At 33.9% G+C, this 5,155-nt stretch overlaps 1 long non-coding RNA gene across 1 annotated transcript in view; it reads left to right on the top strand.

The window, feature by feature from the left end:
* Positions 1 to 2,002: 2,002 nt before the first annotated feature.
* LOC128248290 (uncharacterized) overlaps positions 2,003 to 5,155 on the top strand; it is a 52,370-nt gene continuing 49,217 nt past the window's right edge. Inside the window, exon 1 of the long non-coding RNA XR_008264526.1 lies at positions 2,003 to 2,040. This is a non-coding gene — a long non-coding RNA (uncharacterized LOC128248290). The remainder of the gene's footprint in view (positions 2,041 to 5,155) is intronic.

Raw genomic sequence — 5,155 nt, 5'->3', positions numbered from 1 at the left:
CATACACACACATACATATAGAGATAGATGAATAGATAGATAGATAGATAGATAGATAGATAGATAGATAGATAGATAGATAGATAGAAAATACATTTGCTCCATAAGCACGGATTGAAATCGAGGAACGTGAATCCTCTTTTACTCTTTTACTTGTTTCAGTCATCTGACTGCGGCCATGCTGGAGCACTGCCTTTAGTCGATCAAATCGACCTCAGGACTCGTTCTTTGTAAGCCTAGTACTTATTCAATCGGTCTCTTTTGCCGAACCGCTAAGTTACGGGGACGTTAACACACCACCATCGGTTGTCAATCGATGTTGGAGGGATAAACACAGACACACAAACACAAACACACAAATATATATACATATATACGACGGGCTTCTTTCAGTTTCCGTCTACCAAATCGACTCACAAGGCTTTGGTCGGCCCGAAGCTATAGTAGAAGACACTTTCCCAAGGTGCCATGTCCTGGGACTGAACCTGGAACCATATGGTTGGTAAGCAAGCTATTTACCACACAGCCACTCCTGCGCCTAATATGTAGGATTTCTTAAAAGACGTTTAACTATAGATCAATTTCTAGTTTAGACATGTAAAATTTTCCTACTTTCATCTGTATAGTATAACCAGCTGTACACAACTATAAACATCTATATATACCTATACGAATATCACGTATCCTTAATCATATATACGAATTTTCACATTTATATACGTGCTAAATCCAATTCATTCATCTCAACATGTGCATAGACGACTGAAAATAATACCGCAGTGAATTTTCTGGTCGGAGCAATTTGTATTTATTTATTTAGTAATCAAGGATATCTTTGTAATATGTTACCAGGTAGCCAGCATGTAATGAACCATGTAGTTAATAATTAATACACGTGTGTATATTTATATAAATATAAATTATAATAATAAGGGTGTTAATGAATAGTGCCACATGCTAGAAATAGCCGCCGAATGGATCTAAGAATTACAGCTACTTGCTCCATTAGCACGGATTGAAAGTGAGGAAAATGAAATAAATAAGATTTCTTAGAAGAGGTTTAACTCTAGATCGATTTCTAGATGCTGACTGCTTGATAAAATCATATAAAGATTTTATCCTTACGCAATTGGTACTTAATTTATCGACCCCCACCCCCACCCCAAAAAGGATGGAAGGCAAAGTCGATTTCGGTGTAGTTTGAACTCAGGAGATAAAGACACACGAAATACTGCGTTTCACCAGTGATAACGTTTCTGCCAGCTCGCCGCCTCATATTACCTCTATATTGTATAATGTAATACAAGTTCCGTGCTTTAGTTTTCGCATAATAGCAGTATACCATGTTCTGTGTACATATTTTGTGAATCAAGGTGTCTACATTTATTTAGGCATACACACACATACGTGAATGTTTGTGTTTTGGGGTGTTTATATGTATAATGATGCATAATGTGTGTATGTGTGTGTGTGTATGAATGTTCGTGTGAAGTGTGTTGGGGGTGCTGCATGTATGTATGTTGTATATACATATTCTCCCTCATCCCACCGCCCATTCCTCTCGCACACAATTTTACAATGTTTTATTTTCTGTCAATGTCTTCTTCGTTTATTCTAAACAATCTTAATGGATTTTTTACGTGCTAGTTAATATATATTAAAGGTTTTGAAACCATGTGAAACACCCGTTTTATGATCTCATATTATTATGGCTTTTGATGTTTATTTTCTGTTTTATGATATGTTTTTGTGATGTTACTGAAATATTCCGACAAGAACAGTTTATGAATTATGTTCTAATCTATATTTAGTTCCCGGAGACATATTTCAAAATATTTTATATTAATTAGATACTTATATTTTGTTTATAGTATATAATGGATTTAAGTGTTTATGTGCCGGTGTGTTTGTATGTGTTAAATTCTCTATTTCTTTCTGTGTGTGAATGTATGTGTGTATCTGTGAGTGAATGTATATGCGTATTGTGTGAATTCGCTTCAAAGTCTGGAAAGGTTTTGAGCGATATATACACATTGCAACGTAAGTAAAACTTTGAGCTTTAAATTTTACAGAAAATAAAAGCATTTTACAAATACGATGTACAATTACGCACAAATTAAAGCAGACATGCAGACACTTAAAAGAAACACACAGTTATATATATATATATTGATAGGTGTATATGCATTATTATATTGCGGGATTGTGATTTTTATGGGTTCTTTTTTGCCAAATAGACACTTGAATTATATATTCGTTTTCACTCGTTTATTATTCTTGTAATTTCGGTTTTTGAGTTTGAAATAAAAGTAATTTATTTCATACTAAGAAAGAGCTTTAATCAGTTATACATTTTCCATTTTGTTTGATGACCTTTTGCCATTTTTCCTGACAACTTCATGATTCCGCGCTCATAGAACGTTTGGTCCTTATCACCCAAAAACTGCAGCAAGTGCGATTTCAGGTCATCATCATTATTGAAAGTTTTACTATTCAAAGAATGAAGCAAACTTCGAAATAAATGGTAATCTGACGGTGCAAGGTGAGAAATATTTGGTGGGTGTGACATCACTTCCCAACCAAGCTCCAACAATCATACACGAATTAGTAGAGATGTATGTGGACTAGCGTTGTGATGGTGGAACATGATTCCTTTACGATTTGCCAATTCTGGCCATTTTTCTTTGATTGGTTCCTCCAATTTCATTAGCTGTTTACAGTAAACATCTGTATTGATTGTTTGGTTTCTTAGAAGCAGCTCAAAATGCACAACACCTTCGTAATCCCACCAGATTGACAGCATTCCCTTTTTTCGATGCAATTCAGATTTCGATGTGATTTGTACAGGTTCATTACGCTAGGACCATGATCGTTTTCGATTGATTTTATTGTAGACAATCCACTTTTCATCACCAGTGATGATTTACTTAAAAAAGATCGATTTCGTTGTGTTTGAGATACATATCACCAATATTGATTCGTTGTGTTAAGTGAAGCTCTTTCAATTTATGTGGAACCCAAATATCGAGCTTCTTAACGAATCCAAGTTATTTTAAGTGATTTTCAGTTGTTGTATATGATACATTTAACCTCTGTGCAATCTCTCGCACATTTATATGATAATCAGATTCAGTTGTTTTGATTCGGTCATCATCAACTTCAGTAGGTCGAAGAGAATGTTACCTACCTTTGAGTGAAAAGTTTCCAGAACGGAATTTTTAAAACCATTTCTGACATGTGCATTCTGCTAAGCAATCAACACCATAAATTTCACATATCTCTTTGTGAGCCTCAGCAGCTTTCTTGCCTTTACGGAAATTAAGAAGCAAAATATGGTGAAAATGTTCGTTTTTGCACTCCATGTTAAAATTGACACTGGACTAATATCTGTAAACAACATTACGCGCAATTTGCTTGTAAAGGTAAGCTAAAAGTGACGGCTGTCAAATGTCAGAAGGGAAAAATTCCTAACATTGACAAAAGTCATTCAAAAAATTCGTAACTGTATCTATCAGCGAAAAATGAAATTACTTTCTTGTCAATCCAATGTAATAACATCTGTTCCAAATCAGGATTTCACATCAGGAAATTGGCAAAAAATCATAATGTGTGTGTGTGTGTGTGTGTATATATATATATATATATATATATATATATACATATATATACATATATTAACAATGATAATATGACAACAAAAGAACGAATGACACCTCGATATTAAATAAAATAGAGGAATTTATCTATAAATATAACATGTGATAATTAGTTCGTTGTCATAATAAAACTCAGAGTTTCAGATACCGGGGCTGAAGTCTGCTGCAGCATCTCATCAATTATGAGATGCCGGAACAGACTTCAGCCCCGGTATCTGAAACTCTGAGTTTTATTAAGACAACCAATTAATTGCCACATATTATATGCATATACATATATATATATATATTAATAAATAATAATACATAAATGACGTACATACATACATACAATATGCAAATAACATGAAATATGTAAACAATCGAGAGAAAAACGAGTGAAATACGTACGCTTCTAAAGATAACACAGAGAAAGGACCCTTCATCAGCTGTCGGTTGTCTAAGCGGCATATATTTTAATATATAAGTATGTGAGTACGTGTTTGCGAATTTATAAGGAAACAGGCAATGATACAAGTATACAGATTTGGGATATAAATCACACTGCAGAAAATCCCGCTTGGATACCAGTTGCATTTACGCTAAATATCAAATTGTGGCTTCTAGTTCTATATAATGCCCCAAGGAATATTGGCTTGCTAAAAGAAACATCTTTGGTTCTTCAGATAATAATTAACCTAAGTGGGTGTCTTCAGCATGAACCGAAGAATCTAGACCATTATTGTTGATATCTATTTGGTTTCAATGATTTCTGTTAAGGTGTTGTTTTGAGCCTGACGTCAAATTAACCTATTATTTTTTTAGAACAGGTATTTATTCTACAGGTTTTATGTTCAGCTCGACAAGATGCAAACTTTCTCAACCATTTTAGAAATAAGCAGACACAACATCAAAATCTCAGTAAAACACGATAAATTCTAATCAATGTCAATAAATAAGCAATCACATTTGACTGAGTAGGTTTAAGGGAGTCTATTTGAAATAATATCTCCAGGAGATTTATTCTATCCTTGTCTCTTAGAAGATATTTACTTATAATTGGAGACAGGCAATTATATGCAGAAGCTTAGGTACCGTCACTGGCAACAGCCTGAATTGAAGTGTTATGTGAAGCAGACATCACGTTTTAATTTACATCAGCAGAAGCAAATCTTTCAAAGTATACACATACACGCACACACACAAACACACACACAGCACGCAGACACAAACACACATACACACACACACACAAACACGAACACCGACAAAAACAGACACACAAACAGACACGCACATATATACACACACATATATATATACAAATATTGGTAAAAGTATATTCATAAATGCCGAATATACATTCATTCATTCGTACATCCACAATTATACATGCGTACACACCGACATATACACATACATACGCACGAACACACCCATATACATAGGTATGTAAATACATTCAAACACACACAGATATAAATATATATGTATATATATATATATATATATATATATAT

This window comes from Octopus bimaculoides, chromosome 7 (assembly GCF_001194135.2).
Source record: "Octopus bimaculoides isolate UCB-OBI-ISO-001 chromosome 7, ASM119413v2, whole genome shotgun sequence".
In the NCBI taxonomy this organism is placed as follows: domain Eukaryota; kingdom Metazoa; phylum Mollusca; class Cephalopoda; order Octopoda; family Octopodidae; genus Octopus; species Octopus bimaculoides.
This window is presented reverse-complemented; position numbering and strand designations above follow the sequence as displayed.